The following is a 12,874-nucleotide window of genomic DNA, read 5'->3' as shown; positions in this document are numbered from 1 at the left end:
ACTGGGGAGACCCGAGTTCAAATCCCCATTCAGCCATGAGACTTGCTGGGTGACTCTGGGCCAGTCACTTCTCTCTCAGCCTAACCTACTTCACAGGGTTGTTGTGAGGAGGAACTTAAGTATGTAGTACACCGCTCTGGGCTCCTTGGAGGAAGAGCGGGATATAAATGTATAAATAAATAAATAAAACATGACATGTGTGCACAGTGCATTATGGGTATCCCAGCAGAATGGGCAGGCGCCTGTCGCTGCTGCTGTGCCAGCTAAAAGCAGCCAGCGCTGCACATGAACAGGGAAATAGGGTTAAGGGAGTGAGTGCTCCCTTCATCTCATTTAAGAGGGTGGCTGCGCGGGTGGGTTTGCTGCTGCACCGGCGGCGGCAGGTGACTCGGCTGCTGTGGCTTCACACTAAAGGCAAGAGCGGGCTTGGCTGCCTTAGCTCACTCTTGGCTGCGTGTGTGAACAGCCTATAAGCCTTTGACAGCCAGTAAAGGCAACACATCTTTTCTTTCAACAGAAATATTCTTGTGTTAATCTGTGCTGGGAAATAATTTAGGGGCTTCTAAAGTTCTCACCTGATCATGCAACCAGTTGTTTACAGACTTGGTCTTTCCTAAACTTTGTGTGCCCAGTGCATGTAGATTTGCCTTTTCACATATTCTGTTCAAAAAGTGATACAATTTTTATCCAGTACTTTAACCATGGCCAGTGATGCTGTTTCCTCCTGAAAATCCACACCGTAGGAAACAGAAAGAGGAAATGCTTTCATCACTTGCAGGCATGGGGTCATCATTGCCTCATCTTTTATGTAATGCAAATGATTTCCTAGATGTGTAAAGTGTTAGTTATCTCTTGATCAAGAAATGACAAAAAATGGAAAACCGCAGTTCCTCCTAACACTTCAAACTGCATGGTGAGCACTGCACACAATTATAGAGAAATTGTCATGTATATTTCACAGCACACAATCCCTTGCTGGAAAACTCAGAAGACCACCTGCAAGCTTAACTGCATCCATGCGCCCTAACAGTTCAAATTCGCTCAGCAAATTAACAGAATTGTTTCTAATTTTGGGAGAAATCTTTGATTCATGTTTGAGTCATTTCGAGGAGAGTGAATGCAAACTGCTTGGTGGGTGTTGTTGACCGGTTTATTAGATCAGACCCACAACTGATGCAACACATTTGTTAGGGATGTGCTTGAACCGAGGTTTGTGCACTGGTTTGGTGCTGTGGGGAGGGGAACGGGGAGCTGGATCTTTTTTTTAAAGGAAAGCAGGCCCTTACCTGCTCGCCACTGCCACATGCAGCTTCCTGCTGCAGTGGCGCTTGTTCCAAGAACCTGCATGTGGCGCTGGCATGCACATGCTGTGGATTCTTGGGATATGCGCTGCCACTTTCCTTTTTTAAAAAAAGACCCCCACTCCCCTCTCCTCTCCTCTCCCTGCAGTGCTGAACCAGTGCACGAACTTTGGTCATGCACATCCCTAACATTCGTTGCATTTATCTCTTCAGGTTTGTGATCATTTATATCAGTTCATGGTGGAATGGAGGAAGGCATAATTTCTCATTGTCTTTTATTTTCCAAGGGATGAAAGTCCTGTTCAGACATTATTAAAACCATGGATGCTGTATGCAAGTACAGTGCCCGTGGGAGCACATCACCACCAAACCCTGCTTCTTGTTCTATCATGCTGTTAAACTGTGCCCACCCACCCCCGTGCACTCCATTCCCTGTAGATACATCATTTGCCTAAAGAGACAAATAATGTAATTACCCATGACTGAGAATGCTGGATATCCAGCATTCTCAGTCACAGAGAAAATCTTTCCCTTAGTAGTGCATTTTGCCTTTGTGGGAAAATGTTCTATCTATGGAAAGTGAGGGGAAGTATGCTTTAAGATAATGTTTGTGCATTAGTGAAGCTTGCCAGCATGCTCTCATGGATGCTGTATCTGAGTATAGTGTACCTGATTTTAACACCTAAGCAGGACTGAGTTCACTGCTATTTAATAGCTTCCTTGTTACTATAATCTTGTCTTAAAGATGTTTGGTCTACAGTTGCACAAAAGGAATCTATGGTTTCTAAGAAGGTCTTGTCAACGTGGAAGTGCGTTTACAATAGTACATTCTGTTTGACTTCTGAAGTATTCTCACTTCTTAGTTTTCACTCCTCACAAAGGATTGCAATGAATAAGAGCACATTGCTTACCAAATAATGCCTATGATAATAGAAACTGAGCATTACTGAGTTAATGTAGGATATATACATTTATGCCGATTCACATATGATCCCCTTCATGAGGGTATATATGAAATCGTCCTGCTCTGCCAGTGTTAGTCTCCAGAAGAGGGGAGCAGGCTTCATCCCACAGTGGAGGTATTTTGTGCAGGATGAGAAAGCAGCATCGTAGATCTTTTCCTTTCTCATGTATTGAGAGACATGAGAACTGAGCAAATACTTGAAGGTGCTCTGTAGTCACTGCTACATGTCATGCTCCAGTGATGGGGGGGAAAGAAAGGGGGAGTCCTTAATAAAATCTACAATTCTGGCCCTTTTGACTTCCCTAAATTTTAGCCAAATTGTGGCCCCATAGCCTTTCAAAAACAGTCATTAAGGTGGCTGTCCCCCTTCTACCAGTCCTGTAATGGGAGCACTGGATGTATATAGTTGCAAAGGGTGAGTGTGCCTTCATAACACAAGTTCTTAATTAAAAGGAGACTATATAGATCAGCCCAAAGCCAGTAATTATGAATACAGAACACATAGGAACACTGTTATTCAACTTGGACCTTGGAGACGGTGTACTTTATGAAGTAAAAATCAAAGCATGTTTGACATGAACACTGACTGCTATAAAAACTATATGTAGGAAAGCTAAAGTTTGACATGGAAAATTACAGTAAACCTGTAATTATATATTTTGAATTATAGAATTAAAAAATAATATAAAATCTAATCCAAGATGTGCCCTAAAGAATGTAAAGAGATTTTTAGAATTATTATTTTTGACTCTTTTGCTGGTTTCTGAAAACTAGATGTGCTTATTTTCCAGAAAATACTTACCAGAATTAGACTGATGAATTGTGAAGTAACCTAGAAAACTCTGAAGCTACGTATAAGCTGTTGCATTTTTAAACCACAGTGTATCTGTTAATTCCACACAAAGCTTAGGACAATGCTCAGTGCTCTAAGTACCAATGAGGATGAAGCCTGCCTGCCTTTATGCACATGCCATCATTACTACCAGGAACTCTGTTGGAGCTTTTCTTTGAAGGGAAGCAATGCTCATGCTGTTAAATCCAGACAATGGGGTTTTTTTTTCAATCTGATGAGCAACTGCTGTCTGTTACAATGATTAGGCCCAGTGTGGGAAAAGATTATTGTTTTATTAGCATACATTTTACCAGACCATTATTCTGATTCTTCAATGTGGAAAACGTTTGAGGAGCAAGTGTCATATAGTGGACTGAATCTCAGAACTGGATCAGGGAACCTGGGTTCAAATCTCTCCTCAGATACTAACTTTACTGGAACCCTATTCACACACATAATATTCAACACAAATACAGATCTGTACAGTTATTTACATGTTATGTTGAACACAGGTAACAGCAGTACACTTCCAAGTATTGTGCATTTGAGGGAGCATGTACCCAGGTTCAGTTTAAAATGAATGTGAATACATCATTCACACAAAAACATGAATGAATGTACAAACACCTGTATCTTATTTATTTATTTATTATATTATATTATATTTATAGTCCACTTTTCCTCCAAGGAGCTCAGAATGGTGTACATAGTTAAGTTTCTCCTGAGAGAGAAGTGACTGGCCGAGAGTCACCCAGCAAATATTATGGCTGAATGGGGATTTGAACTCCGGTCTCTGCAGTCCTAGTCCAGCACTCTAGCCACCACACCACACTGGCGACACCTAACCACTCTAACCATTACACCACACTACACCTGTACACTCGTACAACATGATGTCTTGATACAGCAGGAATGTTCTTGGGCCAGACTTTCCATTTTTCTTGCCTCAGAGGCATGTTTCCAGAATGGAAGAGAAAGAATCCTTGTGGATACTGCCCTGAACAACTTGAGGGAAGGGTAGCTTACAGATGTGAGTAGCTTTCTAAAATAAGTAAATACATTTAAAATAATGTATGTGCACCAGAGTACACATTAATTATAAATTCTGGTATATAAATTCTAGAACGGAGGGAGTGACATGAATACAACTCATTAGTGCTGTGGACACTCAAGGGGCTGCACTGTGCAGATGAACTCTTGTTAGTCTGCACAATAAGAAACAACTAAGTCAGCTGCAATTTTCTCCTGAATAATTACATTGCAGAAATGATCGGGGACAGGCTGCAGCTCAGTGGCCAAGCACACGTTTTGCATGCAAGGGGTCCCAGGTTCAGTATGCAGCATCTCTAAGTAGCAGGGCTTTGAAACCAGACCTGAGGCCCACTGTCACTGTTTCCAGTCACAGTAGGCAATACTGGACTAGCGGGACCAATGGTCTGACTCTGGATAAAGCAGGTCCATATATTCATGATTTATATCTGCTCTGTCAAGAAACCAATGTGAGCTTAAGCATACTAAATTCCATTATTCTAGATGTAATACCTTCAAAAAATAACCTTTGACTATGAGCAATTTGTCTTGCTTCCATTGTCAACCTCTGCCTATGTTGCTTGGAAATAGATTGCAGTCTAATGAGTTTGTTTTCAAAAGGCACACAAGTGCTGCAGAAAACCATTTTTATTTTTTTTACTACAATAAGCAACTTCAGCTCAGCTGCTTTTATTGTGTGAGCTGCCCCAAGCAGTAGTGCACTAGAGGGGTGGGGCATAAATATTTCAAATATTTATTTATTTATTTAGAATATTTATACCCCGCCCCTCCAGTGCACTACTGCTTGGGATGGCTCACAACAATAAGATAGATACAAGATATAATAAAAGTAATAAAATTAACTAAACTAAACAAAAAAGTTGTCAGATTAAAAACCACAATCATTATTAGGTTCAAAGTAAAGGTTATTTTAAAAGCTAAAAACTGAAAATTATAAAAAGCTAAAGAACCTACCAGATATAACCAAAAAATGGAGCATTAAAAAGCTCCATATTATGGCAAATAACACTGAGTTCCTTATGAACAGAATAACTTTACAATTACTTCAATTGCCATTGTGTTTCCCATCCCTAGACAGAGGGTATTGGCTGCTAGAAAAAAGGGTGTTCTGGCAGAAGGATAGAAAGAGGCCTATGTAAAGCTCAGTTATTTGATTTAGGATCAAATAATCCTTACAAAAGGTTGTGATGCAAAGGGGGCATCACAACCTTTTCTGATGCCCTCTTTGCCATTATTTTTAGGGGGAAACTGTAGTGAAATGTGATCCTACCAAGGGGAGGGGCCAAAGGCCTTATAAGGAGTGTGCACTTGCTTGCTTTTGTTCTGGAAATCCTGCAGCTCAGGAAGAACTAAGGCCATAAAGAAGCTGTTCTTGTTTCAACTGAGTCCTCACATCATTACTTTTATTATTCCTGTCAAGAACATGGTGTCAGAAGTTGGGGCCACTTTCTAGGGTCTTTGGAGTGGCAGAAAAGTAATGTTGCCATCTCCCCTGATTTTCCGGGTAGTAACTGGATTTTAAGCATTTCACCTGGATTGTTTCGCCCACCCAGATTCCCACTGAATTCAGTTTTCGTTAAAAAAACTAACTAACTAAAAACACCTAAGCTCTAGCCCTTGTAGAAGTGGATTTACGGAGCAAAATGTGCGGTCACTATTCTGGTCAACCGCTGGACTAAGGCAGGAAGCTAACTAGGAGAGTTTCACAAGTACAGTAATTCCCTGAGGAATGTTGTTTTTGTTTTTTTTCATTAGCAGGGGATCTCTATCAGGCAGTTGTAAGGATAGCTTGCTTTTCATGTAAATCACTGCCTGCCTACCAGGTTGTGTATTATAATGCATATATTCTATACATGCCTACTTAGCCCTGTTGGTTTCAATTAGATCTTCTCTCAAGGAACTGGGTACAGAATTGCAGCCTTAACTGAAAAGCTGTGCATTTTTTTGTTCTATTGCTTTTGTTCTATATGTCAAGGAAAATGGTCAGGCAAAGATATCTTCCCCAACTATTGTTGGTAGATATCCAGAGCAAATACAAGGCAACTGGAAAGTGCTGCTGCTAATTTGCATCATGTTCAAATTATTTTCAAGCCAATTTACATACTATGCAAAATAGGGTACTGGATTTGGAGAGCCAGAATATGGCAAGCCTACAGAAAAGCAAAAAGAAAACAAACCCAGACCACTTCTGCTGAACTGAGGCCTAGCATGACAAAGTTCTCTCCACCTGAAGGCTTTGATTTTAGTAGGCCTGAAGGATGGCCTGACTGGAAACAATGGTTCTCCTGTTGTTACAGGGCTCCTCCAATGCTGCATGCCGAAGAAAAGGAAATCTAGGTCTGTGCTCTCACTTATGCAATGGGCCCCCAAGCAGAGTGGATTTTTAAGGCCTTTACCTTTGTTTCTGCTGAGGATAAGGATCAGAAACCCATAGTCCTGGTGAAATTTGTTAAATATTTTGTGCCTAAGAGGAACTTTATCCATGAGAGAGCTTGCTTCCACCAGAGGACTCAGAGGCCTGGGGAATCAGCTGAGGCCTACATAAGATGGCTGCAAGAACAAGCTGATTACTGTGAATTTGGAAACAGCAAAAATGAAACTTTTAGGAATAGACTTGTGGGCATTTTGAATAAAGACTTATCTCAGAAGCTGCAGATGGAAAGCAACCTAACCCTAGAAGGGGCAGTATATTATAAAGAATTCAGAACTGGCCAGGTTCAGGATCAGGGAGCTTTATTGGACTGCCCTATAAACCAATCTGAGAGGGACTAGGCTGATTAACTCCTGTGAGGGGAAGAAAGAGAAACAGCCAGCCCAGGCAACCTATGCCCAGAGAGTGGGGAAGTCTTTTTCTTTTAGCTACTCAGAATAATCCAGTCACCATTTTGGTTAGAGAACAGGCAGGCAGGCAGACTGGCTGTTGGTAAGTCTGATTTTTTGCCGGCTTCTTTGTGTTTGTTTGGAGGGGAGGCAGGCACAGTGCCAGCCAAATGGCAGCCTTTGTCTGCCCCACCCGGTGGTCCCTTTAGTGACACCCTGTGCGAGTGATATCACGCACATGGGGGCGTGGCTCCCCTTCATTAAGTTTTGGAAAATGCTGAATTACTGCCTATGGCCACCCCAAACATCACAGAGAAACTGAGGGCATAACAGAAGTCCTGGGTTTCCCCCCCAAAAGCTGCTGAAACAAGAGGATTTTTTTTGCACTGGACATAATTCGGGCTGCACAAGTTTTATTTGGGGGGAAACAGAGTGGTGTTTGAACTGGTCCCTGATAGCCCGCAGGGACTTCGAAGTTAATGCAGCTAAAATGTGGACTCCAGGAGGCCTTTCACACAGGGCTTTTATTTCGAATCCACTCCTGATTGGAGTGTACCAGTCCACATATTAACTGGATTTACCCTAAGGTCCCTGTGGGCTATCAGGGACCAGGACAGACAGGACTTTGTTTTTCCCCAAATGGAGGCTGCAAATTCTGGCTTAGCCCAAAGTATGTCTGGTTTTTAAAAAATCCTCTAGTTTAGGAGGCTTTGGGGGCGGGGCGGGGGAACTGGGGCTTCTGTTTTGCCCCGCAGTTTTTTCTGTCATGTTTGGGGTGGTCATGCCAGTAAATCTGCGTTTTTCAAAACTCAATTAACATGGAGTTTGACAGCTGTTTTGGGTATGGTCTGCTCTAAGTGATTTGCAATTGTAAGTGCTGGGGGTGTTGTTGTTGCAGATTGACTGATACTCTGTTGAGGGAGGGGGAGGGAGAAATTGCTGGGGGAGGGAGAAATTCCTGAGTTAAACAAAAGTACAGACTTGCTGTGTTTCACATAGGCTTTAGATAAGCAGAATGGATGTAACCTGAACCTTTTGTTGTCTAAGCTGATTCTATTAGGGGTGTGTGTGGGCAGGGGTGGAGTAAACATTATGTGATGAAGGCAGCCACTCACAAAGGCAAGGGTTAAGTGTCCTGCTGTTTGATTCAGCTGTTTGGCAACTCCTTATGCTTGTCTTGCATTCTTAGCTGTCAAACTATTAAAAAAAACTCTCACTTTCTCTGTGGTGTGATTTCTGACTGGTTGGAAGGAAAACCTGGACCAGGTAGGTACAAACGCACAGGAAAAAGATCTGCCAGGGAGTGCGGGGAGGAACCGGCAGCTATGTGAACTGTCAATTTAAACCCTCCCCCACCCCCGTCCAAGTAAACATCTTGTGAATCTCGAAGCAGATTTGCTCTTCAGATACCCCGAGGCATAAAGCTGTGTGTGAATAACCTCCAGGTGCTGTTAGAGGTGACTGACAGTCTACTCATCACCTCCAGTTAGGAATGGTTTAAAGTGGTTTTGTTTTCATTGTTTCTCCTTCCTTATTGGGTTGGGTAGTTTGGAACGCAAAAGGGGGGAAATGTAGTGAAATGTGATCCTACTACCAAGGGGAAGAGCCAAAGGAGTGGGAGTGTTAAGCAAGCAGTGTGTATGTTTGTGTGTTTGCTTTTGTTCTAGAGATATTCTGCAGCTCAAGCAGAGCTAAGAAAATAAAGTAGCTGTTCCTGTTTCAACTGAGTTCTCACATCATTACTTTTTATTATTCCTGTCAAGAGCAGATACAGTGAGGCTGTGATTTTGGCTACAATTGGAGAGAGTCATAGATAGGATTGATGGATGTATCTTAGGGGCCTCGTACCCTTCTCCCCCAAACTGAGGTCTGGTAAAGAGGACAAAAGAGTATGGAAAACGAAACCAGAAGGTAGAAGAAATGATATATACAGAATGCAACTCACACTAAAACTATGTGGATAGTTAACATTGGTTGTCTAGGAAACCTGGCTACTGCTTCTCTAAGGCAAAGCAGTGGTCAGAGAATGCCTTTTGCAGGGAAGACGTGTCAGTGGTGGGTAGGAAGGGTGTAATTTTCAAAACCACTCACTTCCTGTTTGCAATAAAATGGGTATTTTCTTCCAAGGTAACCTGCATATGTTATCTCAAGTATTCAAGAATGTAATTCCAAGTCCAAAATGCACAATTTATAAATGGTACACATATGAACAAGGATCTGATCCTTACTAGGCCATTGTTCACAGAGTGGGAGCTGCTGGCAAAAGTGGCAATGTATACACATGATTACCATTCATATATTAAATTGATCGTGTGTATGTTCTACCCCAAAATGTATGGAGTGGCCCAAAAAGAATAGTCCAGCAAAACCTGGCCAGTCTCATGGAAAATAATATAGCTTTCGATAACTCATTCTACAAGTACTTACCTTGGAAGAAGTCTCCCTAGCATTAACAAGGTTTTATTCAGAACTGTAAATAAATTATTTTTAAGGCTGACTGTAAACTTGGGCCATGCTATGGCAGCCTGTTGAAATGAACTAAATCATTCTGATCACACAGATGTAGAAGAGATGAGAATCTGTGTCTTTGCTATTTAGTTCTTTTTCCCAGTCATAATTTGGCTTGCTTTTACAATCCCAGTGTTAGCTTGTATTTTGTTTTAGAGGGCTCAGACACATTTACATATCTCATATACATGGAACAGTGTCACATTTGAACTCCAGATTTCCTGCAGCCTTTGTTTGTTTTGCATGTTCCTAACACTGCAGGTACTAATGTATTAAAGTTGATTCCAGGGAAACTTACTCATATTTAGAGAAAAGTTGTCTATAATGACTGTTGTCTAAGCTCTGTGTCATCACCAGCACATTTCTCTACCTTAATTCCAAAAGCAGTTTTGAAACTTTTAAAATATAAATTGAGTGTGTGTTTTAAATATAAATTGAGTGTGCTGCTGAGCATGATGGGAAGAGCAAGACTATGGCACAACGATCATTCAGTGTCCAGGAGTGCATGACATTTTGTGTTTAAGACATTTTATTAAGTCAGGATCACGCCACAGGAAAGGATCTGCTCGGACCAATGTTAAAATGCTATGGCTGTATCCACTCTAACTAGTCTTGGTATTTTAAACCCATGTATTGTTGAAAGTGAGTAAAAATGAGGCTTACTGCTTTGAGTCGACACTCCAAGAAATTATGAGGTACTTACTGCTGTATGGTACTTGCATCTCATTTTTGATGCAACCTTCTGAAGGCTCTACTGAAAGATCAATTCAAAAGATAGACTTGCAAGTGGAAATGCCATAGGAATGGAGACAGTCTTGGAGAGTATTTCTAAAAATAGATTCACATAAACATTTTTTCATGCCAAAAGGATCTTCTTGCAGTTTCTTGAGATAGATATCCATGTGCCTCTTGATCTTATAAAATGACTCTATGAGGTCATTCACACGACCAGGCAGGGCAGCGGGCAGGCTGGTTAAACTCACCTTCCCTTCAGAGCATGCTTCCAGATGATCTGCACTGCATGCCACACCGTGGAGCTCCAGAAGTCGGGATGACACGTCCTGGCCTCCAGATACTCCACAATGCACCTCATGTCATTTGTGATGCATTGAGGGATTCCCCCAGGAGACATGCACTTTAGGTGCCCATCTCTGGATCCGCTGGGGCTAAACATAACGTCAGCGGACACTAGGGATGTGCAAACAGGTTTGACATCAAACGTGTTCAACATTGAACCAGTTTGGTTCGACAACAACAACAAACTGGTTCAACGTTGAACACGTTTGATGTCAAACCTGTTTGCACATCCCTAGTGTCCGCTGACGTTATGTTTAGCCCCAGCGGACCCAGAGATGGGCACCTAAAATGCCAGGCCATGCAGAGGCTCATTACGCAGGCACGGAGGCCTCCAAAATGGCCACCACATCGGAGGGAAGGCCTGAACAGTCCAAAGAGTGGTCCAACAGGCCGGTTTGTGACCAAAGGGAGGCTGGTGGGGGGATGGGAAACCTCTGGAGACCCCTCCCCCTGCCACCTCAGAGAACACTCCTGGAGGGAGTAAGTTAAAAAAAAAAAAAAGTTTGTGAACCCTCCTGGACTAGACTGAATTGGGGGAGGGGGTGTTGAGGGGGTGCCACTGGACCAGCTGGTTCTGTGCACACCCCTAGCAGACACACAAGCCCAGAGCCCCGGTCAAGGCCTCATTTGAGCCCTTAACCCTGGCTAAGAGCTGGGTCTAAAAGCAGGGCTAGGCAGCACTGCCCTGCCCAGATTGGGCCCAATTTCGGCAATTCTCATGCCCAGTCTAACCCAGGCTGGGCTTCCCTAGCCTGGGTTAGGGTGCCCGTGAGATTAGCCTCAATGTGTGTCCAAACCATACATTATTGTAGTTTTATAATCTTGAAAACCCCATTTTGAATTAGATCCTTCAGTGTTTTCCCTTCCGTATTTCAACTGTTGATATTATGGATAACAGCCCAATGTTATGAGTAGTTGGACTGAGGCAGCTACTTCATAGGCTCCTGGAACCAGTAGAAGGGGGCAAACTGTCCCCTTTCAATATTTCCCTTTCATTCAAAATTGTCTATAAGAAGCTTGGAGCAAACCTGTGCTGACCATAATAAATACTAAGAATGAACAAGGGTTGCATGGCATCTGGGACACAGCCAGCTGGCTTTTTCCTACTTGCTTGGTGACTGGTTTGCACTTCAGCTGCAATTTCTCCAATCCAAGTTAGATTTTCTTAGAAGGGCTGCGCTCTTCATGCCCTGCTTGTGGGCTTCCCAAAGGATCCGATCAATCGCTTTTAGAAACAGAATGCCAGGCTTGATGGGACCTTGGTCTGATCCAGCAGAGCTTTTCTTATGGTCATATGAATCAAAATTTGCTGATAGCCTGAAAGGCCTGTTTTTTTCCTTCCTGGCCATTCTGAGCTTTAATTTTTTTTAAAAAAAAGTTATATCAGCTCTGAGTTCATTTGTTCAGGCTCTGTGGTTGCCTTATAAGGAATGTAATAATGGCTCCAATGTGTGCCCAGAACTAAAACTGAATTTGCAGATTTTCATTAATGGAACTGTAGTATTCCATGAGTCAAGGTTACGACATCTTGGGGAAAAAGTAACACTGGATATTTTATGAAATATTGTGTGAAATGACACATTCCCAAAGCACGTGGGCAGTTTGGCTCCAGGAGCTAAGCTTTTTTTTTTAGGCAAGCCCATTTTGGTGAAAAACCCAAAGAGTTTCTCCAATTTTGATCCAAAGCCCATTCCAGTCAGTAGCAATCCATTTTCATTAGTCAGATCAGACATTGAAAGAAAAATTGCCACAGATTGCAAGTTTTTCCAAAAGGCAAAAAGAAACTCAGAAATAATGTGATGGACATTACATATGAGAATAGCAAGACATTGTGCTAAGTTGGAATGAAGGTAACGTTTCTAATAATAAAAAGAAACATTTTGTTCCAACAAATATTCCCAGCAGGACCTTTGGGAAACTTACATCATTGTTCTCATCTCTACAGGATCACCCACATGATTTTTCTTTTCTTAAATAAGTACAATATTTGAATTGGAACTTTCTTACAAGAATCACACTGTGCAAAGCAGCACTGTGGGTATAGTTCAGTGTTACTAGTGCAGCTGGTGCTGATTTATTTAAGAGCCCTTAATTTACAATGAAAAACTATGCGAAGCATCCTTTGAGGGAAGGAACTTTTCAATATGCATGCAGCCTGAACCTCAACCCAGTGAAGATGTATTACTTGGATTTTGGCCGGTTTATTCCCACTGACTCAAATTCAGCTAAAGTTAGCTGTGAAGGTCCCATTGTGAAAGCAATAGGTTTGGAGTGATTCATGATCATATTGTTCCAGTATAATTGATGCTTTCATAATTAGGA

The 12,874-nt window shown here is 42.1% G+C and overlaps 1 protein-coding gene across 17 annotated transcripts in view; it reads left to right on the top strand.

Annotated features, from left to right (window-relative positions):
- The window catches only part of SLC44A3 (solute carrier family 44 member 3), a 215,791-nt gene that overhangs the window by 41,936 nt on the left and 160,981 nt on the right, over positions 1 to 12,874 (top strand). For 5 of the 17 annotated variants that reach the window (XM_053244988.1, XM_053244987.1, XM_053244971.1 and 2 more), the window contains exons 1-2: positions 5,928 to 7,070; positions 8,731 to 8,878. The exons of 10 other annotated variants lie outside the window; for them this stretch is intronic. The gene's annotated coding sequence lies outside the window, so the exon portion shown is untranslated. Of the gene's footprint in view, positions 1 to 5,927; positions 7,071 to 8,730; positions 8,879 to 12,874 lie in introns of those variants that run through there. 2 more of the 17 variants (XM_053244973.1, XM_053244981.1) reach the window with 2 other exon arrangements.

This window comes from Hemicordylus capensis, chromosome 4 (genome assembly GCF_027244095.1).
Source record: "Hemicordylus capensis ecotype Gifberg chromosome 4, rHemCap1.1.pri, whole genome shotgun sequence".
Classification (NCBI taxonomy): domain Eukaryota; kingdom Metazoa; phylum Chordata; class Lepidosauria; order Squamata; family Cordylidae; genus Hemicordylus; species Hemicordylus capensis.
The sequence above is the reverse complement of the archived record's forward strand: the minus strand, read 5'-3'. Positions and strand labels throughout refer to the sequence as shown.